This window comes from Panthera tigris, chromosome B1 (genome assembly GCF_018350195.1).
Source record: "Panthera tigris isolate Pti1 chromosome B1, P.tigris_Pti1_mat1.1, whole genome shotgun sequence".
NCBI lineage: Eukaryota > Metazoa > Chordata > Mammalia > Carnivora > Felidae > Panthera > Panthera tigris.
In genome coordinates, this window is record NC_056663.1 from 156,037,321 (window position 1) to 156,062,431 (window position 25,111).

Sequence of the window (25,111 nt, forward strand, 5' to 3'; positions counted from 1 at the left end):
CTTTTTTCAAAATTTATTTATTTATTTTGAGAAAGACAGAGACAGCATGAGTGGATGAGGGGCAGAGAGAGAGGGAGATCGAGAATCCCAAGCAGGCTCTGCACTGTCAGAACGGAGCCTGACATGGGGCTCAAACTCAGGAAACCACGAGATCATGACCTGGGCTAAACCTAAGAGTCAGATGCTTACCTGACTGAGCCACCCAGGCACCCGATCATCTGCAGATGGTTTAGAAAAATATATATGAATGTTAAGAATATCGTGCTTCTTGGTCAAAATGAACATCCTAGACTAAAGGATTATGGGTAGGTGAAGCATATTGTGGAACAACGCTAGATTCCTCGGTCCTCAAATCCATGATTTCAACAGCAGCCTGGGTTCCAAGAGACTTACCTCTAACTGAAAGAGAGGTAACTCTGAATAACTGGACTGGAACTTCCTAGGAAGACTGACCCTTTTGCTCAGATATTTTACTCTGGATTTTGGGTGACATCAGAATTTTCCCTTTTACAAATCTCTTTATTCTAGCTGATGAAGAGACAGTTGGAGGATGTATGTCTGGTTCCCTCACCTTCAGCATCCTCCTCCAATATCCAAAATAAATATCACATGTATAAGAAAAAAATCCAATAAGGATTTTTTTTTTAATTTTACCAAAGTATTTAATGAAGAGATGTCTTGGGAGAGGGTGAAACAAAACAGGGTATGGAAATCACCTCTACTAAAAAACAGGGAATGTGATGTTGTTCCTTTTCATGGATTTTTACATTCTCTTACTTTTATTAGCACATATTTTCCCAGAAGAGCTTTGAGATTGAAACACTGAGTTGGATTTAGAACATTGAACAGCTGAGTTATTACTGAGGAAATATGATTACATTGAAACCACCAAAATAAATCATACATAGAAATGTATAAAAATGGATCTTTACATTTACATATGGGAGATGTGTCTGTGCCTGACACCTGATTACAAAACACAGTGAAGGTTAAAGAGAAGGAAGAGTGGTTTTTCTGTTTTATATTATTTTCATCCTGTGCTAGAGTTGTTCATCCTGTGCTAGAGATATTAAATAATATCTTGAGAACATAAGTAGGAAAATGTATGTAAACCAACCTCAGTTTGATTCTCCAGCCCCACTTTTTATGCCATTTATTTTATTAAAACGTTACCTTGGTCACCCAAATGAGTTAATCACTTCCATAAAAAATAGAAAAAAAAAATACACACTTCAAGAAAGTTTTCTGAAAAGCAGAAAAAAACATGATGAAAAAGACCTCAACCCTATTTAATTCTTTTTTTAAACATTGTTCTAATTATAAAGTTGAATAGAGGGATAATTCTAAATTATTTTGCATTTTCTCATAAATATAAATGCCCATATAAATGAAGTGACTGAAGAGGTTTATAACGAATATGAAAATCACTGAAGCATATTAAATAAATATAATCAATACTGAAAATTATCTAATATACCAATTATCAAGTTATACAAATTTTAAGCCACTTTATAGTATACAATTATAAATTGAAATTTCTAAATTTTGCATAAATTTCATTAGGTCACTTAACTTAGCAATAATCCAGGGAAAAAAGACCTGTGTTTATAGCTGGCTAGACATGAACATGATATAAATGATACAGATAAAATATACAATTAAGTTGCATTAATATAAGTATAATGTGGAGAAAATGGGAAATATATTTTCTGTTATATTTGGTACTAATCAGCATACATCTAGCTTACTATGTTTAATTTGAAAATTCACATTTAAAAAAATATACTGCACAAATTTGAATAGAATGGATGGTGAGGGTTAATACATTTGAAGGATTCAAGAATTATTAGCTTTTAAAAGAGTAAGACTAAGAAGAGATTTTTTTCATATATTTGAAGGGCTGCCATATAGAAGTATGCAGTAACTCATTATCCATTATTCTCAAAAGCATTATAAGTATTGGCATATGAAAATAATTAGGAAGGAAATTTTTGTTCAAATTAGGAAAAAAAATTAAAAACCTATAATAGATTTTTAACTCCTTGAACACAGATACATGTCTTAACACATCATTATGTCCTCTTTAGTACTTGGCATATTGCCCTTCACATAAAAGTACCTCAAAAATTAATGTTGAATCAATGAATGTATTAACAGACATGACTGACCAATAATGAAATAATCAGCAGTGGTAGGAAGTGAGTTTTCTACTGTAGAGAGTACTGAAATAAAGGCTAAATGAGTATCAGATTGGAATGCAATGCAGGTGGTGGTTGTAAAATATGCCTCATTGTCATTTGTGCCTTCTAATCACCATCTAAAACCCATCTTATTTTTGTGTAGTGTATTATGTTATAGAACAACATCTATTAAGTGGGAGGTTTGCATATTTTGCTCCTCCACACCTTAAAATAGGAAGATATATTGGTTATGAGCACAAATGTTGGTATGAGGTAGAGTTGGTTCCAAGCCTAGAATACCACATACAGATGTGTACCACACATCTGTAGTTTGGTTCTTTCCCTCTATAAATGTGGATTATACCAGTAGGTAACTTTCTAGGGTGTTGTGAGAATTAACTGATATTGCATTTTCAAAGTCTCAGGCATAGAATAAGTTATTGGCGTAATGTACCTCTTATTAATTACCTTCTGATTTTATGTCTTTTAAGTTGTTCACTTGATGATAACACATGCTTACTTTTGATTATATTGTCATTATAAACCCATCTATTTCGATTATCATTTCAAAGTACTTAGTAAACATTTTTTAAGCATTGTGCTTTGTACAAAGCAGGTGGTAATTATGTGAATAGATTGGTGGATACTTGAAACATGGGGTTTCCACTACAACTTATGGTAGTGTAGATCAGCCTCAAAAAGGACACACATTTCACTTGTTTGCCCACAGACGTTAGCAAGGTCTGAAGACTAAGTGGGCTCTTAATAAACACCTGTAACACTGGAATCCCCTCTTTCTGCTCTACCATTTTTAAATAGCTATTATGTGGGACAGACTAAAACCTCATCGGGTAAAATGATTAAAAAGAATTGCCTTAGAGACAAGGAGAGTTTTCTTAGAACTAGAGTCAGGGTTTAATAGCATCCTGAAAGCTTGGTAAGGCAAGAGGCAATAAAATGTTAGGCCAAATGATGACACACTGAATGGAAAAGTGTCTTAATCAAAAGAAGGAAAGGGCAGGGTAGTCTGAGTGCGAGAGGAAAGAGAAGTCAAAAAATGAGAAAGCCAAAGCTTGAAGAAAAATACTTAAATCAGTGAGAGAAACTGTTGGAGTCTATAGTTTCCTCTGAAAGCTAAGACACCATTTCATATGCTTTCGAAATCTATAGGAGGAGATGAAAGTATATGATGTTAATAATAACACTGAAAGTACTCAAGCAAAAACAGTCAGTATGACTGTTAAAACACTAGATTCCATCTCACCAGTGTGCTAACTGAAAGTCACAAAAATGTGTAATTATTATTAAGGTCTTTAAACTCAGTAAGTTTTCAGGCAATTGTGTGAGTGTGTTTGCGGACATGCTAGGTCCTGCTATCTGGAAATAAAAGACTTTACTCAACAGTAGAACAATTAAATTTCCTTAATCAGTCAAAATCAGTTCCTGGAAATCACAAAAGAAAAGGAAATTAACTGTTTCTGTTTTATATCATTAATAACTCTGTGAGTAAAGTTTGTTTGAAAGTAAAAGCACAAGTTTGAGAGAGAGAAAGTGAATGTGAACTCTTTCTATTAAATATTGATTGAATTGATTGCTAATTTCCTGGATCATGACAAGTCGGAATTTACAGTTGGAGTTTTTAAAATCTGGCTTGCAGATTTATATCTGCTTAAACATCAGAACTTCAAATTTTCTAACAGTGTGGGGATTTTTTTTTTACGTTTAACCACTGGAAATGGTGTCAGTAAAAGGTTAGTGCAGAATTGCCTATGGTAAGAATGTACATGGCCCTTCCACAACCATGTATTTGAAATGTATTTAAAGGAAATGAAATATACAATGAAAAAAATGGTCTTCAAAAACAGGTTTCAGAATAGAAAAGAAGGATTGAGTCCCAATCAAGAATTCAGTTAAATTCAAAGTAGCTTCAAATCTGAGAAAAAGCAACATTTATTGAAACCACACTTCTTAATGATTTGCATTGTGTTACAGACAGCATTTTTTTAAATTAATATTTATTTATTTCTGAGAGAGAGAGAGAAATTGAGAGAGGGGCAGAGAGAAAGGGAGACACAGAATCCAAAGCAAGGCTTCAGGCTCTTGGCTGTCAGCACGGAGCCTGATGGGGGCTGGACTTCATGGATTGCGAGATCACGACCTGAGCCGAAGTCGGACGCTTAACCGACTGAGCCACCCAAATGCCCCCAGATAGCATTTTAACGTGAGATGTAATGATAAAGACATAAACGTTTAATTAGATGATTATTTTTTTCTAGCTTCTTTCATTGGCTACTGTAAGAAATTGATGATGTCAAACAACAAAACAGTGAGGAAAAGACTAGTACATACAGTTATAAAATAAAACCATTCCTCTAATGTTTGACTACCACTTTGAAACAAATTAGTTGTTTGAGAGGATCTCAACTATATAATTTTCTCCATTCTGTTCTTCCTTTAGTTACAAATACAGTCCACAAGAGCAAGATAATTGAAGTGAAGGGAAACCAAGTGATGTCCAAAATGGACTTGGAATTACCCAAGAAGTTACTTATCGTTATCACATTGAAATAGATGCCATTAAGCCACACATTTACTTTATCACAGAGAACATATTTAGCAAAGAATGACTCTGTATACTTTCTCTTTGCAAATACATAATGAAGATACACAGTTCTTACGGTGATAAAATTTTACATAATATTTCACTCGAAGCCTACTTAATATAAACCTAGCAAGTACATTCACTTGACAGTAGGCTTGTGGGATAGCAGGAGGGAGACCGTGGTGTTGGAACAATTCTATTTTATGATTGTGGTAGTGATAACACAAAACTATACATGACAAAGTTTCATAGAATTACACATGCACAGTTATGTAAAAATGACATATAAAATTTCATAAAGCTACAAAATACACACACAGACACACACACACACACACACACACACACACACACACGAGTGCACTAAAAATATGCACATGGAACCTGAATAAGCTCTGTGGATGATACCAATTTCAGCTTCCCTCTTTTGACATTGTATTTAATTTTACAAGAGCCTAACATTAGGGCAAGCTTGGTGAAGAGTAAATAGGTCCTCCCTGTATATTTTTTGCAACTTCCTGTGAACCTATAATTATTTAAAAATGAAACTTGAGAAAAGAGGGAGAAAGAAAAACTTTGAACTCTTTTTCATGTCTTGTTTTATATAATAGAATTTTAAAATTGGGGCGCTGTGTGGTTGTCGGTTAAGCATCCAGCTTCAGCTCAGGTCATGATATCACAGTTCGTGAGTTAGAGCCCTGCATCTGGCTCTGTACTGACAGCTTGGAGCCTGGAACTTGCTTTAGATTCTGGTCTCCCTCTCTCTCTGCCGCTTCCCCTCTTGAACTCTGTCTCTCTTTCTCGAAAATAAGTAAATGTTAAAAAATTAAAATAATTAAAAACACTTACATTTTAAAAATCAGCACCAATACCATAAAAGCAAATTAGTCAATGTTAAGTTTTGACAGTTGCTCACATAATTTTATTTATTTTCTTTTTTCCGGTTAGTTTTAGGTTGAAAACAAGGTCAAAGTTTTGTTTCTGGTAGATATTAAGTATTTCTCCCTCTTTTTTGAAGTTAAATAGGTGATAGGGATTAAGGATTTCACCTGTGATGATCACCAGGTGTTCTGTGCAATTAATGAATCACTAAATTGTACACCTGAAACTAATATTATACTGTATGCTAACCAACTGGAAATTAAAATCTTTAAAAAAATAAGAATTATTTCCCTGGAATTAAAAAGTGGTAAAAACTTAAATTCTAAAAATCAAGCAAACAGGAAAAACTCCAGCCCTTTATATATTTGAAGATTCACCAAGTTCCCTTCAAGAGTCTATTTCAGTCTAATTTGAACTAATCAGACCCATGTTGATTCCCACAAATATGTATGATATTTCAAAGCATAACTTGGTTGTGTGTTCGGGACAGTTAGCAACAATTGAAGGATCTCTCTCTTTCTCTCTCTCTCTCACTTTCTCAACTTTTTGGTAGGTTTTGCCTACAGTTTGTTTATGGACTTGAACTTTCTTTTGGACATGATTTAATTTTTTAATTCAGTTGTTTGCTATTACATTCTAACTTTTTAAATTGAACATTGACATCTTATTCATTCATTCTTATTTAAAAGTAATTCATTGGTTGTTAATATTTACCGTATAAGTTTGTCATAATTTCTAAGGACTAAATAATTTCATATAAAACGCCTAGCCCAAGGACTACAATGTGTGTGTGCGTGTGTGTGTGTGTGTGTGTGTGGAAGGGCATTTAAGTTTCAGTATACTGTGCAGAACCAGTTCTCATCAGCTTTGGGTAGTTAGCAGGTATCTCAACACAGAACGACTGACCTAAAATAGGCCATCATTCCCCTTTGTAGATGTTACGATTAATCTTATATGTTAGCTTGACAAGGTAAGGGATGCCCAGCTAGCTGGTAAAAGATTATGTCTAGGTGTGTCTACGAGGGTGTTTCTGGAAAAGTTTAGCATTTGTATCTAGACCAAGGAAAGAAGATCGATGTGATTGGGCATCATCGGATATGTTGGGGACCTGAATAGAACAAAAAACTGGAGGAAGGGAGAATTTCCTGTCTGTACTTGAGCTGTGAAATCTATCTTCTGCCCACATTGGCTCACCTGGTTCACAGGCCTTCAGAGTCAGACTGAATTATACCACCAGCTTTCCTAACTAAGGTTCTAGCTTATAGATGGCAGATCGTAGGACTTCTTGGTCTCCAAATCACAGGAGCCATTTACAGTAAATCTCCACTTATGCCTATCTCTATATATCCTATTGGCTTTGTTTTTTTCTGGAAAATCCTGACTAATACAGCAGAGAATAGTAATAACATTTTAAACTATATTACTATGTCTTTGTTTGAAATAGCAAAACCAAATAAACAACAACAACAAAAAAGATATTATTGCTCTTCCTGGAAGCTCTCAGCAAAATATTCAATAAAGGTAATTGATAAAACTAAAATCTTACAAGAAGCGAAAGTAAATCCTGGCCTTTCTTTTGTCCATGTCAATGATGTATGCACAAAATAAATAGCTATAGCAAGGCACTATACCAGGGTATATATTCCGGTAGTTCATAAAATTAAACGTACATCCCCATACAGTTGAGAGTTTTAGAAAAACTTCACGCAAGAAATGGAATTTAAAGATATCTTTGGGGAAAAAAAAAAAAAAAAACTACTCTTTCTTCATTACCTTTTGATAAGAGGCCAACATATACTATGGTTGTTCTGTTTGTTTTGTTTTTTTTCCTTTTCGCTTCTGCCGTGACTGTACTCTATCTGCTTCAGGGAAGATGAAAATAACATTTTTTCCAAATAAACTACAATAGGGTACAAGTCATATTTTCTTACCGGTGAAACATAAAGGACAAAGAATGATCAAAATAAGAAAAGCTAACATAGACTTAGCAAACTAATTATAGCCATTGCCTTTAGCAGATAATATTTCACATTTATAACGGATTCAAATATTTATCAATATAGCTATAGATTTTGGATGACCTATGTTATTTTAATAAGAAAAGACATTATTCATTCATAAATATATTTATCACATTTCCTGAAATGTGACTTCTTTTATTGATTTTTAAATAGAAGAACGGAGCCTGATGCTTGATAATACATCTTGCTGTGATAGATTTTTCTTTACATATCGGATGGATGTTGGACCGTAAGATAGATAACTGGTAGGTCTAGATCTTTTTACCATAATTTCTGCAAACTTTCTTTTTAGTTGGATTTAAAGAGTTTCTGTTATATATGAGTGGACAGCATTAATGCATTTTTTTAACTTCTAAATGATTGGAATGATTAAGGAAATATACCAACTTTGTTTCTTAGCACTGTATCGTGCTTATCAGGCCAAACACAAGTGATATGGAGAAGCAGGCCATTGTCCCTTTCTTACAGAGTTTATAACTTAAAATAGGGAGACATGATTGATGTGACTGGATCTCTATTTTCAAAAGATACTAACAGTTGCCTTTCCTCATACTTCCCAGTGAAGAAGTAACACTGTTTTGTGACTCAGAGAAAGACAAGATATTGGGCATAAAATTCTTTAATTGTCAAACAATGACCACTAATCTTCGATGTATATCCACAATTCACTTCACTTTTCCCTCTTCTCAGTGGAAGAGATATAGCCCTTATTTGGCCAGCCTCTCATTTGACTCCTGATACTGTTCACTCCATGAGTAAACTTCATAAGCCTTCCCAAACATAAAAATATTTGTCATTTGCCCCTTCTAGATATCCCAATATTTTCCTGCTCTTTCAGAAAAACTTCTTGAAAGGAGTCTATGCTTATGGACAGACTTCCATGACTTCCTAATCAATGTGAATCTGAAGAATGATCCCATTCCACTAATAAAATTGTTTTTACCAATGTAATTAATAAATCTCTATTGTTGAAAAAAAGGGAAACTTTATAGGTTTATATTAGTAACTTATTTGCACCTTTAGTAGAATGTGAAAGAGTGGACCATTCCTTTTTTGCAACTACTCTGTATCCTTTCTTGGCCATTGTTATTGCTTTAATTTAAACCATTGTTAATATTATTGGACTTGTATCCAAAACCTATTGCAGTATCTACATGTTCTAACCTTTTGTACAAAACTTTCAGAATCTTTTTTCTAAAGTCATACCTAATAACTTCACTTACTTGCTTGAAATTCTTCAAGGCGTTCTTTTTACTCCGAAGAGTAAAAACCAAATACCATGCCAAAGAAAATACTTTGTGATCTGAACCATGTCTATCATTCCAGCTACATCTCCCAAGACTCCCTTATATTTACTCATACTCAAACATTCTTAGACTGTTGCACAGCCAAAGATATCAAGTTATATAACAACTTTATTTTATCCACTAGAGAGTTTTCATTTCTTTTACTTTTCTGTCCATGATTTTCATTTGGACCGCATTAGACTCCGAGCCTCTCAATGACAAGAAATATGCTCTATCATTTTTTTTATATCTAATGTCTTGCTTAATTTGAGTTGTATAGTCCATTTAAAGTATATATATCATATATATACTATACATATACACATACTATATGTATGAATATATATATATATATAATATTCAGTTGAAATTAATGTACATGATGCAAATGGTATGCATAAAAATGAATTTTAATTCTTGATTCCTTTTTCCAAATGAAACTGCTGGCAAGATTATTTTGTCTTATTGCAATAAACTTGATGGCAAATTTATAGCAGTAACTTTATGTATTAAAGTTACAGCAGTGAAATTGCTGAGTGAGTGTGTGTATGTACATGTTTATGAATATTGGCAAAATTCTCCCTCCCAAAGAGGAGTTTCTACCAATGTACCTTACATTCCTGATGATAATTTCTCTTCAAAAGATAAAATCTTGCAATTATTATACAATATACTCTGATAGCAAATTTTTCTTAGGTTCCTTTAAAATTTGTATTTCCCTATTAGAAACACAATACTTTTATTCTTCAGTATTCTCTTGGATTTCATTTATTTATTATTGATTTGTAAAAACTCTGTGAATTGTGGAATTCAGAACTTTTATCCTGCGAGTGATTTTGTCACACAGTTAATCATTTGTTTTTTGACCTTGATTATATTTTTGTCATGTGGAAAGTTAATTGTGATATTCTTGAATTTATCAATATTGTCCTTTATTGTTTTTGAGATAAGTGTTCTAATTAAAGCTTATCATAGAAATGAATAAATAGATAAGTAAATTAATGAATTAAACAATTATAGAGGTGGATAAACACAGTATATTAGTCAAGGTTCTTCAGAGAAACAGATAGATCAAAAGAGGGAAAACAGAGACACAGAGAGAGAGTAAAAGAGACACACAGAGAGAAAAATTGATTATAAGGAATTAATGTAAGTTCTACTCCAAAAGCTGGCAGGTTTAGGATGCAAGAGTAGCCAGTGTTTTAATTCAAGTTCAAAGGGTAGAAAAGACCCATGACATCTCAAAGCAGTCAGGCAGGAGAAGTTCCCTAATAGCCTTTTTTGTTCTACGCAAGTCTTCAGTTGATTGGATATGGCCCACCTATATTAGGGAGGACAATCTGCTTTACTCGGCCCATAATTTAAATGTTAAACTCATCCACAAATACCCTCATAGACACATTCAGAATTTTTTCAAATGCCTGGGCACTTCATGAAATTAAATATCATAAGGTTAGCTATTATAAGTAGCAAGTGTATATTTCTATAGCACGGTAAGCTTACATGGTCCTTCTAGGTTTAAATCTCAATTGCATATCACTTATGTTCTTATAATATTTTATGTTATTTAATCTCCATTCCCACAGCTTTTATATCTGTAACATAGGGATAATATGAGTAATCACTATCCTATAGACTGCTATGAGAACCAAACGAATTAATTTGTGTCAACTTCTTAAAGCCATACCTGCTTGACACATAAGTGATCGATAAATATTAGCAATTAATATGTTTTCTCACAGTGATGTAAATTGCATAAGACAGTAACCTTTAGCAGATTAGGAAAAGCTCAAGAGTTAATTGAGTACAGCTATGACATGTAAAGAGCTTGGAATTGTCACTCATACCCTTACAATAAAAAAACAAGCTGAACAAATTAAAAATCAATGACTTCTCTTGGCTCATCTGAGAATTGAGGTTACAGGGCAAACCACCATTGGGAAATATGGAGAAGCAGGTGAATCTAGAGATTATAGCCAAAATATACTTACATGAAGCAGAAGTTGCTGGCAGCATAAGCTGGTCAGAATACTTCAATAGTATTTTTGATGAGTTACTGAAAGTGGAGTGTAAACAATAGTGAGAGAGAGAATCTCTTGGAGATGTAGTCTTAGTGGGTCCTCATAACTTCATGAGCTTTATTCCAAGATGAAGAGGTTAAAATGATGAAGAACCAAGACAGATACCCTCATGGCTCTGGCAGTTCTAGGGAGTTCTTCATAACAAAGACCTATACTTCAAGGGGAAAAAAAAGTTGTACCAGAGCCTTATTCGATGTGCAGAAAGAGCCTTTCTTCAACTAGAGAGCTCTGGCCTACCTGACTGTCCTAAGTGGAGGCTGTGGGGTAGACTCAGAGACAGTTGTCAAAGTCACAGCCTATTGACACAAGCCCACTAAAAAACTGAGATTTCATTATTGGAATGCTTTTAGAATACTATAAAATTATAATATGCTTCCCTTTCCCCCAAGCTTTACCACATTTACCACAGGGATCAAGTATAATAACAATGGATTACTTCCTTTTATGAGAGGGAGTATTTAGGGAAGTGCAAATTCAACAGTAGAGACAAAAATAAAGTCCTAGAGGGACTTGAAGCCTCTGGTACCTACAACTACAGCAAACACTAGGCACAGCTAAATGAGCCCCAGCTAGATTAACATACAACCTCACCCCGAAGGCCTATTTACCTATGTCCCTATTACTCAATATATTACAGTCTACTTCAGGAAATATTATGAGATGTAATAAAAAGCAAATCAATAAAACAAACAAAAAAACTAGTTAAAAAAAGATAAATTAATAAATCTCTAGACAGAATAACAATCTAAAAAGGAAAGTAAGATACAAATGAGCAATATCAGAAATGATACAGGGGTCTGTACTACTGATCCCATGGGCAAAAGAAGGATAATAAAGATATACTATGAATAACTCCTTGATAATGTGCAGGAAATGGACCATTTCTTGTAAGACACAAATTATAAAAATACAACCAAGGAGATATAGAAAATCTGAATGAGCTCATATCTGTTAAAGAAATTGAATTAAAAAAAAGCTCTCCCACAAAAGATAGTACTAGACCAATAAAAAATCATTGGTGAATTCTACTAAACATTTAGGAAAGAAAATATAGAAGAGGAATAGTTTCTAACCATCAGATCAGCATTACTTTAATACCAAACACAAATAAAGCCATACAAAAAGAGAGAGAGAGAAAAAATAAAAGCCAATATTTCTCATATTAATAGATGCAAGGATCCTCAAGAAATATTAGAAAATAATTCCAACAATGTATACAAAGAATTATACACCACTAGAAAGTGAAATTTATTCCAGGTATGCTGGTCTGGTTCAACATTCAAAAATCAGTCAATGTAATCTACCACATAAACAAGCTAAAGAAGAAAAATCATATGATCAATAATTGATACAGAAAAAGCATAAGTAAATATGGCAAGTTCTCAGGATATAGGATTGAATGCAAAGTTCTGTTACTTTCTTATATAGTAGCAAAGAAAATTTGGAATTTAATTTTTTTTTTTAAATATCAATTATGATAGCCCTCCAAAAATGAAATATCTAGGAGTAAATGTAGCAAACTACATGGAATCTATATGTAGAAAATTTCAAAATTTTAATGAAAGGAATGGAAGATTTAAATAAATGGAGAAATATTCCATATGTATAAATTCATTATCATTTAAGACGTGATTTTAAATCTCATCTATAGACTCAACACAATCACTATCAAAATTTTAGCAAGCTATTTTAAAGATATTGACAGATTATAAAAATCTTAGACCCAGGAGACTCAATAAAATACTGAAGAAGAAGGGTCACCTGGGTGGCTCAGTCAGTCGAGTGTCCAACTTCGGCTCAGGTCATGATCTCGCAGTTTGTGAGTTCAGGCCTTGCGTCGGGCTCTGTGCTGACAGCTCAGAGCCTGGAGCCTGCTTTGAATTCTGTGCCTCTCCCTGTCTCTGTCCCTCCCATGCTCATGCTCTGTCTGTCTCTGTCTCTGTCTCTCAATTATAAATAAATGTTTAAATAAATAAAATAAAATACTGAAGAAGAAAATTGGAGGACTTATAAAGTACAGTGAAAAAGGCAGTATGGTTTTGATGAACAAATAGACGCATAGAGTAATAAAGCAGAAAAGAGAACCAATGAATAGGCCTACACAAATATAGTCAACTGGTCTTTGACAAAGAAAAAAGACAAATCAAAGGAGAAAAGGATAGTCTTCTAAACAAATGTGGGAAAAATTGGAAGTCCATGTGCAAAACTTAAGGCAAAATGGATATGGACATAAATGTTACAAACAAGATTATAAAATTGGAGGGGGAGAAACTCTATGTGACTTTGAGTTTGATAATGAGTTTTTAGCTACAAAAAGCACATACCGAAAATATAATCTATGAAAAGGAAAATGTCAATAAATTGAGCTGTATTAAAATTAAAAACGACTATTCTCTGAAAAATGCTGTTAAGAGAGCACAAGCATGCCACAGACTGGGAGAAAATCCTTGCAAAAACTTAAGTATGTTAAAGGAATTTTACCCAAAATACATAAGGAAGGGGTACCTGGGTGCTTCAGTTGGTAAGTGTCTGACTCTTGATTTTGGCTCAGGTCATGATTCCAGTCATGGGGGATAGAGCCCCACATTGGGCTCCAAGCTGAGAGTGGAGCCTGCTAAAGATATTCTCTCTCTCTCTCTCTCTCTCTCTCTCTCTCTCTCTCCTCTCCCCCCCCCCCCTTTCCCTCTGCCCTCCCCCCCCCTTAGCCTTCCTCTCTAGAAAATTTTAAAAATTTTATAAAATTACAGAATACATAAGAAACTTTTAAATAAGTATGAATTAAAACAATGCTATTAATAATCATTGAAAGATGTGACTGGACACCTCATCAAAAAAGATATAAAGATGGCAAACAGCATGAAGATGTATCTCTTATTTGAATGCTCACCAGAAAGTGACATCAGCAGAGGAGAATTTTAATAATCAAGTGATTAAGATGGCCTGTTTTGTAAATACCAGCCAGCCTCTTTGCTTAGGCACCCCTGTGACTACCTAGTGCGCTCATGAAAGAAGTGGCAATGGTGACAGAGAAGAAAGTTGTGCATGGACTCAGCAACATGGACCCCTACTCATCAAGGATGACCTGACTATGCCTTTTTGCCAAGTACCCAATATGCCAGCAGCAGAGACCAACACTGACTCCTTGATATGCCACCATTCCCTGGAGTCCTCAGCTAGCCACATGATGGCAGTTTGATTATACTGGTCAGTCTCCATTATAGAATGCTCTTTCATTCATTCTAGAGCAGACACTTAACTCTGGATATGGATTTGACTTTTCAAAATACAGTGCTTCAGCACTGTATCAGGGGGATATAATGTTCTATGAAGAGGGAAGTGTTAAAGTTTAGGTTTTAAAATGAGAATGAATAAATTAAATAGGGTTAGGAATGGTACAAGAGAAGGCTGAAGGGACAGGCAAAAAAAAACATATAATGTATCCTATTGAGAATTATAACCATTAAACTATTTTTTTAATTTTTTTAACATTTATTTATTTTTGAGGCAGAGAGAGACAGAGCATGAATGGGGGAGGGTCAGAGAGAGAGGGAGACACAGAATCTGAAACAGGGTCCAGGCTCTGAAACAGGCTCCGGGCTCTGAGCTGCCGGCACAAAGCCCGATGCAGGGCTTGAACTCACAAACCGCGAGATCATGACCTGAGCCGAAGTTGGATGCTTAACCAACTGAGCCACCCAGGTGCCCCAACCATTAAACTATTTTAGCCTAAGTGTGATAGAGAACCTTTCAAGAGTTTTAGGCAATAGAATAATATTTATTCAACAAATGTTTATTGAGCATTTACTACATACCTTTACAATATATTAACCTTCATTATATAAATCAAGAATTAGTAATGACCAAAGCCAGGTGAAAAATTACAAGACCTAATTGATAGTTTAAAAAGACTCTCCTGTCCGAGTTATGGAAAGTGAATTTTAGGATATCAAGAATGGAAAAAAGAGATAGTTTTAAGTCTTTAAAAAATATGCTAAGGGTGACAATTGTTGTCTTCAGATAAATGAGGTTAATAAATTTGTAATATACTTTAGATAGATTTAATAGCACTTAGCTTGGAACTTCAGGGAAACACAACAGTGCCTTAGAAGATGGCTTGAAGAGTGAACAGAAGAATAATTTGCCAGAATCCACCCCCCCCCTTTTTTTTCCTGCAGATGAAAGGGAAGCTGCTTTTTAATCCGTTTTATGCATTTGGTGTTTTTCTTTTCAATTTTATTTTTAAACAGTTTTCTGTAGTACTTAAAAATGCATAGGACCGCTAAATTAATATATATAATGTAGTTACCACTGTGTTTGCATCAAAACAACTTAAATTATGTGTTCAGAATAACTAATAGCTAGCTTTATTATATTCTTTTCTTTTTACCTTTGACCCCCTTCACCCATATCTCCCACCCTCACCTCTGCCTTTGGCAACTGTATTCTCTGTATCAACAACCTTGGTTTATGTTTCTGTTGTTTTGTTTTATATTTGTTTTTTATTCATTTCTATTTTTTTAATGTATGTTTATTTATTTATTTATTTATTTATTTATTTATTTATTTAGAGATAATCCGAGCAGGCTCCATGCCCAACACAGAGACTGAGGCAGGGCTTGGTCCCACCAGGACCATGAGAACATGACCTGAGCCTAAATTGAGAGTAGGTTGCATAACTTACTGAGCCACCCAGAAGCCCCTACCTATCTTTTTTTTTTTTTCAGATTCAATATGTAAGAGAGATTATACAGCATCTGTCTTTGTCTGACTTATTTCACTTAGCATAATGCCCTCAAGGTCCATGCATGTTGTCACAAATGACAAGATGCATTGTTTTTTATGGTGGCTGAATTATACTCCATTATGTGTCTGTGTTTGTATAATATATATATATATATATATATATATATATATATATACACACATATATAAAAAACAGAAATATATATATATTACACAAATATGTATATTACACAAATATATATATTACACAAATATATATATATATATGAATGTGTGTGTACATTTATATATATATATGTATATTTGTGTGTGTGTATACTTTTTTTTATTTTACAATTCTTTTTCTACTCATCCATCAATGAGCATTTAGGTTGTTTCCATATCTTTGCTATTTGAAACAATACTGAAATGAATAAATGAATATAGGGTTGCATACACCTTTCAAGTTAGTATTTTCAGTTTCTTCAGATAAATACTGAGAAGTGGGATTACTGGATTGTATGGTAGTTTTATTTTCAATTATGAGGAACCTCCATACTGATTTCCATAATGGCTCATTCCAACCAACAGTGCACAAGAGTTCTCTTTTCTTTACATCCTCACCAACACTTGTTATTTTTTATCTTTTTGATGATAGCTATTCTAACAAGTGTGAGGTGATACCTCATTGTGGTTTTGATTTGTATTTCCCTTGTGGTTAATGCTGTTGAGGATTTTTCATGTATCTGTTGCCTAATTGGTATGTTTTCTTTGCAAAAATGTCTATTCAGACAATTTTCCCATTTTGAAATCAGACTGTTAGTTTTTTTGCTATTGAGTTACATGAGTTCTTACATAATTTGGATGTTAGTCACTTCTCATGTGCATGATTTGCAGTGATTTGCAAGTATTTTCTTCCATCCAGTAGATTACCTTTTCATGATGATTTTCTTTGCTGTGTAGAAGCTTTTTAGTTTGATGCAGCCCCACTTGTTTATTTTTTGCCTTTGTTTTTTTTTCCTGATTTAAAAAGTCATCACCAAGACCTATGTAAAAATCCTGAACAAAACATTAGTGAAGAAATTAAACAATATATGAAAAAGATCATACACTATGATCAGATGGGATTCATTCCAGGGCTGCAAGGATGGTTCAACATCCACAAATCAGTCAACGTGATATGGCACATTAACAAAATGGAGGTTAAAAATCATATGATCATCTCAATTGATGCAGAAAAAGCTTTGGTAAAATTCAACACCTATTTATGGTAAAAACTCTCAACAAAGCAGGTATAGGGGAATGTATATTAACATATACATTACATTACATATACATTAACATAATGTTCATATATAACAAGCCCACAGCTAAAATCATACTCAACAGTGAAAAGCTAAAAGTTTTTCTTCTAAGACCAAGAACAAGACAAGGATTTTCACTTTCATCATCTTTGTTCAACCTAGTATTGGGAATCCTAGTCAGAGCAATTAAGCAATAAAAAGAAATAAAATTCATCTGTCTTGTAAAGGAAGAAGTCAAACCATCACTTTTTGCAGGTGACATGATACTATATATAGAAAACCATAAAGACTCAATCAAAAAACTCCTAGCACTATGTACCCCTATGATTATAACAGCATTTTTTACAATAGCCAAGATATGGAATTAGCATGTATTTATCCATAGATGAATGAATAAAGAATGGAAAAATAATGGATAGAGAAAATGTAGTTATATGCTTGCGATGGATACTACTTAACCATAAAAAGAATGAAATCTTGCCATTTGCAAAAACATAGATCTACAGGGAATAATGCTAAGTGAAATGAGTCAATCATAAAAGACAAATGCCATATGATTTCACTCATATGTAGAATTTAAGAAACAAAACAAATGAACAAGATAAAAAGAGACAAACAAAAAAACAGACTTTTTAAATATAGGGGACAACCTGGTAGTTGTCAGAGGGGAGGTGGGTGAAATATCTGAAGGGGATTAAAAGTATACTTGCTGTTGTGATAAGCACTGAATACCTATATAGAATTGTTGTATCATTATATTGTACACCTGAAACCAATATAACACTCTGTGTTAATTATACTTGAATTTAAAAAAAATATTAGAATTAATAAATGAATTCAGTAAAATTGCAGGAAAACTTGTTTCTATACACTAATTATGAGCTATCAAAAGAGAAAAATAGGAAAATAATCTTATATACAATGCATCAAAAATAAATAATACAACACCTGGGAATAAATTTAACCAAAGAGGTGAAAGACATGTATATTGAATATTATAAGACATTAATGAAATAAAGAACACACAGATAAACTGAAAGATGATTCTGTGCTCATGGATTGAAGAATCAATATCGTTAAAATATCCATACTACCGCAAACAGTCTACAGGTTGAATGTGATTCCTATCAAAAATATGATGTCATTTTTCACAAAAATAGAACAAATAATCCAAATACTTTTATGGAACCATAAAAGATCCCAGATATCCAAAGCAATCTTGAAAAACAAGAACAAAGCTGGAGGCATCATACTCCCTCAATTCAAACTGTGTTACAAATTTAAGGTAATTAAAACAGTATGGTATGGGAATGAAAACAGACACATTGATCAATGGGACAGAATAGAGAGCCCAGAAGTGCACTTATGTATATATAGTCAATTAATTTATGACAAAGGAACCAAGAATATACAATGGGGAAAGGACAGTCTCTTCAAACAATGGTGTTGGGAAAACTGGACAGTCACATGCAAAAGAATGAAACTGACCCACTATATTACACTCTGCACGAAAATTAAGTCAAATGGGTTACAAACATAAACATTAAAACCTAAAAACCTAAAACTCCTGGCAGAAAAAGGTGGTAAGCTCCTTGACATGGGTCTTGGTAATGATTTTTATTACACTTTATATTTAAACATTCTTTTTTTTTTTCCTGAGCCAGGGATATGGAAGTATTTGACTCTGAATCATAACTTTATTTTTAAACATTTGGAGAGTTACCTTCATTTTTCAATAGATTAGCTATTAATTTCAAAGTTCTTTGGATTAGACTTAGATTTAAATCAATTCAGTATTTTCCTCATTTACCCTATAGTCTCTAATGAACCCACACATGTCCTGCAGCACACTCCTTCATAACCTATTCTAGATTATAACAATCATCTCTAGGAATAAACAAATATTGTGTTTTTGGGAAATGGTATGTTGCTAGACCCAGATCCCCTTTCAGGACTCAAAGAATATTCATCCAGCTGTGGGAATGGTTTTGCTAAAAGCCTGCAGTAGCAGTCCTCTCTGGAAATTTCCACTGACTACAGAGAGTCATTTTACCTTCTTGGGACAGCCTGCTTAAAAGGACTGGTCTACGTAGGGGTATGTGGATTTGGCCCCCTTACCACCTGAAATAACTGTGAAGGGCTTTCCTGGGTTCACAGAATCTTGTGGGGTCATGTGATGTATTGTGACTATATTGTAGCCCAACATTTTTCTTTACCCAATTTGCTTCTTTTTCATACCCCTCAGGTATTGTTTCTGAGAATATTCCTAGAAAAATCCACTTTTGATGAACCCAAATCCTGACAGCATTAACGAAGTTTATACAAAGTTTATACAATAGTTAATTTAAATAACGTTTTCTCTGCAAATAAGCACCTCTGTAATATCTAAGGTGAAGACAGAAGGTCTATAAACTAAAACAGTTCCTAAATTTTTAACTGAGATAGTGTCTCTACCAAATTAGCTGTAGTTTTGAGTAAGAACCATCAGTCAAAGCAGTAAGCTCAGAATATGCAGATTTTAATAAAAGGAAACCAGTAAGCTAAGGGTGGGTGCCATCATTTCTGCCCTGTACTTTCTGGTCTTCTGTCTCTCTCTCATGTCCACTGTTGACTTGTTCATTGTAAGTCTGTGGTCTATATGTTTGTTTTCTGTTCCTCCAAAAGGATGGCAATATGGGAAAGTAAATTGTGTGCTTGTCTGGGACTACAACTATTCTCTTATCATTTGATTCCAGGAAATGGATAAGGAAACTCCAGGGAGAAGGCAAAGAGTATTTTTTCCTTTTTAATGAAATGCAAGATTTCTTACCTTATTATTTGTGCCTCAGTTTCTCGGTTATTTTTTAACAAGTTACATAAATAAAATATATATATATTTTTTCAATATTTCAAAAAGTTTTATTAATGCTTGTTATACAATAATACATATTATTATTTTTTATTATTTATTTATTTTTGTGTGTGTGTGATTTTATTTATTTATTTTTTCAATATATGAAATTTATTGTCAAATTGGTTTCCATACAACACCCAGCGCTGATCCCAAAAGGTGCCCTCCTCAATACCCATCACCCACCCTCCCCTCCCTCCCACCCCCCATCAGCCCTCAGTTTGCTCTCAGTTTTTAAGAGTCTCTTATGCTTTGGCTCTCTCCCACTCTAAACTCTTTTTTTTTTTTTCCTTCCCCTCCCCCATGGGATTCTGTTAAGTTTCTCAGGATCATAAGAGTGAAAACATATGGTATCTGTCTTTCTCTGTATGGCTTATTTCACTTAGCATCACACTCTCCAGTTCCATCCACGTTGCTAAAAAGGGCCATATTTCGTTCTTTCTCATTGCCACGTAGTACTCCATTGTGTATATAAACCACAATTTCTTTATCCATTCATCAGTTGATGGACATTTAGGCTCTTTCCATAATTTGGCTATTGTTGAGAGTGCTGCTATAAACATTGGGGTACAAGTGCCCCTATGCATCAGTACTGCTGTATCCCTTGGATAAATTCCTAGCAGTGCTATGCTGGGTCTTGGGTAGGTCTATTTTTAATTTTCTGAGGAACCTCCACACTGATTTCCAGAGTGGCTGTACCAGTTTGCATTCCCACCAACAGTGCAAGAGGGTTCCCATTTCTCCACATCCTCTCCAGCATCTATAGTCCCCTGATTTGTTCATTTTGGCCACTCTGACTGGCATGAGGTGATATCTGAGTGTGGTTTTGACTTGTATTTCCCTGATAAGGAGTGACGTTGAGCATCTTTTCATGTGCCTGTTAGCCATCCGGATGTATTCTTTAGGGAAATGTCTATTCATGTTTTCTGCCCATTTCTTCACTGGGTTATTTGTTTTTTGGGTGTGGAGTTTGGTGAGCTCTTTATAGATTTTGGATACTAGCCCTTTGTCTGATATGTCATTTGCAAATATCTTTTCCCATTCCGTTCGTTGCCTTTTAGTTTTGTTGGTTGTTTCCTTTGCTATGCAGAAGATTTTATCTTCATAAGGTCCCAGTAATTCATTTTTGCTTTTAATTCCCTTGCCTTTGGGGATGTGTCGAGTAAGAGATTGCTATGGCTGAGGTCAGAGAGGTCTTTTCCTGCTTACTCCTCTAGGGTTTTGATGATTTCCTGTCTCACATTCAGGTCCTTTATCCATTTTGAGTTTATGTTTGTGAATGGTGTGAGAAAGTGGTCTAGTTTCAATCTTCTGCATGTTGCTTTTCAGTTCTCCCAGCACCATTTGTTAAAGAGACTGTCTTTTATCCATTGGATGTTCTTTCCTGCTTTGTCAGAGATTAGTTGGCCATACGTTTGTGGGTCTAGTTCTGGGGTTTCTATTCTATTCCATTGGTCGATGTGTCTGTTTTTGTGCCAATACCATGCTGTCTTGATGATGACAGCTTTGTAGTAGAGGCTAAAGTCTGGGATTGTGATGCCTCCTGCTTTGGTCTTCTTCTTCAAAATTACTTTGGCTATTCGGGCCTTTTGTGGTTCCATATGAATTTTAGGATTGCTTGTTCTAGTTTCGAGAAGAATGCTGGTGCAATTTTGATTGGGATTGCATTGAATGTGTAGATAGCTTTGGGTAGTATTGACATTTTGACAATATTTATTCTTCCAATCCATGAGCAGGGAATGTCTTTCCATTTCTTAATATCTTCTTCAATTTCCTTCATAAGCTTTCTATAGTTTTCAGCATACAGATCTTTTACAATTTGGTTAGATTTATTCCTAGGTATTTTATGCTTCTTGGTGCAATTGTGAATGGGATCAGTTTCTTTATTTGTCTTTTTGTTGCTTCATTATTAGTGTATACGAATGCAACTGATTTCTGTACATTGATTTTGTATCCTGCAACTTTGCTGAATTCATGTATCCGTTCTAGCAGACTTTTGGTGGAGTCTATCGGATATTCCATGTATAGTATCATGTCATCTGCAAAAAGTGAAAGCTTGACTTCATCTTTGCCAATTTGGATGCCTTTGATTTCCTTTTGTTGTCTGATTGCTGATGCTAGAACTTCCAACACTATGTTAAACAACAGCGGTGAGAGTGGGCATCCCTGTCATGTTCCTGATCTCAGGGAAAAAGGTTTCAGTTTTTCCCCATTGAGGATGATGTTAGCTGTGGGCTTTTCATAAATGGCTTTTATGATGTGTGAGTATGTTCCTTCTATCCCGACTTTCTCCAGGGTTTTTATTAAGAAAGGGTGCTGAATTTTGTCAAAGGCCTTTTCTGCATCGATTGACAGGATCATATGTTTCTTATCTTTTCTTTTATTCATGTGATGTATCACGTTGATTGATTTGCAAATGTTGAACCAGCCCTGCATCCCAGGAATGAATCCCACTTGATGATGGTGAATAAATCTTTTTATATGCTGTTGAATTCGATTTGCTAGTATCTAATAGAGAACTTTTGCATCCATACTCATCAGGGATATTGGCCTGTAGTTCTTTTTTTACTGGGTCTCTGTCTGGTTTAGGAATCAAAGTAATACTAGCTTCATAGAATGAGTCTGGAAGTTTTCCTTCCCTTTCTATTTCTTGGAATAGCTTGTGAAGGATAGGTATTATCTCTGCTTTAAACGTCTGGTAGAACTCCCCTGTGAAGCCATCTGGTCCTGGACTCTTATTTGTTGGGAGATTTTTGATAACCAATTCAGTTTCTTCACTGGTTATGGGTCTGTTCAAGCTATTTCCTCCTGATTGAGTTTTGCAAGAGTGTGGGTGTTTAGGAATTTCTCCATTTCTTCCAGGTTGTCCAATTTGTTGGCATATAATTTTGCATAGTATTCCCTGATAATTGTTTGTATCTCTGAAGGACTGGTTGTAATAATTCCATTTTCATTCATGATTTTATCTATTTGGGTCATCTCCCTTTTCTTTTTGAGAAGCCTGGCTACAGGTTTGTCAATTTTGCTTATTTTTTCAAAAAACCAACTCTTGGTTTCGTTGATCTGCTCTGCAGTTTTTTTAGATTCTATATTGTTTATTTCTGCTCTTAACCTTATTATTTCTCTTCTTCTGCTGGGTTTAGGCTGCCTTTGCTGTTCTGCTTCTATTTCCTTTAGGTGTGCTGTTAGATTTTGTATTTGGGATTTTTCTTGTTTCTTGAGATAGGCCTGGATTGCAATGTATTTTCCTCTCAGGACTGCCTTCGCTGCATCCCAAAGTGTTTGGATGGTTGTATTTTCATTTTCGTTTGTTTCTATATATTTTTTAATTTCTTCTCTAATTGCCTGGTTGACCCACTCATTCTTTAGTAGGGTGTTCTTTAACCTCCATGCTTTTGGAGGTTTTCCAGACTTTTTCCTGTGGTTGATTTCAAGCTTCATAGCATTGTGGTCTGAAAGTATGCATGGTATAATTTCAATTCTTGTAAACTTATGAAGGGCTGTTTTGTGACCCAGTATATGACCTATCTTGGAGAATGTTCCATGTGCACTCGAGAAGAAAGTATATTCTGTTGCTTTGGGGTGCAGAGTTCTAAATATATCTGTCAAGTCCATCTGATCCAATGTATCCTTCAGGGCCCTTGTTTCTTTATTGACCGTGTATCTAGATGATCTATCCATTTCTGTAAGTGGGGTGTTAAAGTCCCCTGCAATTATCACATTCTTATCAATAAGGTTGCTTATGTTTGTGAGTAATTGTTTTATATATTTGGGGGCTCCCACATTCGGCACATAGACATTTATAATTGTTAGCTCTTCCTGATGGATAGACCCTGTAATTATTATATAATGCCCTTCTTCATCTCTTGTTACAGCCTTTAATTTAAATCTAGTTTGTCTGATATAAGTATGGCTACTCCAGTTTTCTTTTGGCTTCCAGTAGCATGATAAATAGTTCTCCATCCCCTCACTCTCATTCTGAAGGTGTCCTCAGGTCTAAAATGAGTCTCTTGTAGACAGCAAATAGATGGGTCTTGTTTTTTTATCCATTCTGATACCCTATGTCTTTTGGTTGGCTCATTTAATCCATTTACATTCAGTGTTATTATAGAAAGATACGGGTTTAGAGTCATTGTGATATCTGTATGTTTTATGCTTGTAGCGATGTCTCTGGTACTTTGTCTCGCAGGATCCCCCTTAGGATCTCTTGTAGGGCTGGTTTAGTGGTGACGAATTCCTTCAGTTTTTGTTTGTTTGGGAAGACCTTTATCTCTCCTTCTATTCTAAATGACAGACTTGCTGGATAAAGGATTCTCGGCTGCATATTTTTTGTGTTCAACACATTGAAGATCTGGTGCCAATCCTTTCTGGCCTGCCAAGTTTCAAAAGAGAGATCAGTCACGAGTCTTATAGGTCTCCCTTTATATGTTAGGGTATGTTTTTCCCTTGTTGCTTTCAGAATTTTCTCTTTATCCTTGTATTTTGCCAGTTTCGCTATGATATGTCGTGCAGAAGATCGATTCAAGTTACGTCTGAAGGGTGTTCTCTGTGCCTCTTGGATTTCAATGCCTTTTTCCTTCCCCAGTTCAGGGAAGTTCTCAGCTATTATTTCTTCAAGTACACCTTCAGCACCTTTCCCTTTGTCTTCCTCCTCTGGAATACCAATTATGTGTATATTATTTCTTTTTAGTGTATCATTTAGTTCTCTAATTTTCCCCTCATACTTCTGGATTTTTTATCTCTCTTTTCCTCAGCTTCCTCTTTTTCCATAATTTTATCTTCTAGTTCACCTATTCTCTCCTCTGCCTCTTCAATCCGAGCCGTGGTCATTTCCATTTTATTTTGCATCTCGTTTAAAGCGTTTTTCAGCTCCTCCTGACTGTTCCTTAGTCCCTTGATCTCTGTAGCAATAGATTCTCTGCTGTCCTCTATACTGTTTTCAAGCCCAGCAATTAATTTTATGACCATTATTCTAAATTCACTTTCTGTTATATTATTTAAATCCTTTTTGATCAGTTCATTAGCTGTTGTTATTTCCTCGAGATTCTTTTGAGGGGAATTCTTCTGTTTGGTCATTTTGGATAGTCCCTGGAGTGGTGCGGACCTGCAGGGCACTTCCCCTGTGCTGTGGTGTATAACTGGA

The 25,111-nt window shown here is 34.7% G+C and overlaps 1 long non-coding RNA gene across 1 annotated transcript in view; it reads left to right on the plus strand.

Annotated features, from left to right (window-relative positions):
* LOC122237732 overlaps positions 1-25,111 on the plus strand; it is a 47,050-nt gene that overhangs the window by 5,759 nt on the left and 16,180 nt on the right. The window contains exon 2 of the long non-coding RNA XR_006216352.1: positions 7,839-7,930. This is a non-coding gene — a long non-coding RNA (uncharacterized LOC122237732). The remainder of the gene's footprint in view (positions 1-7,838; positions 7,931-25,111) is intronic.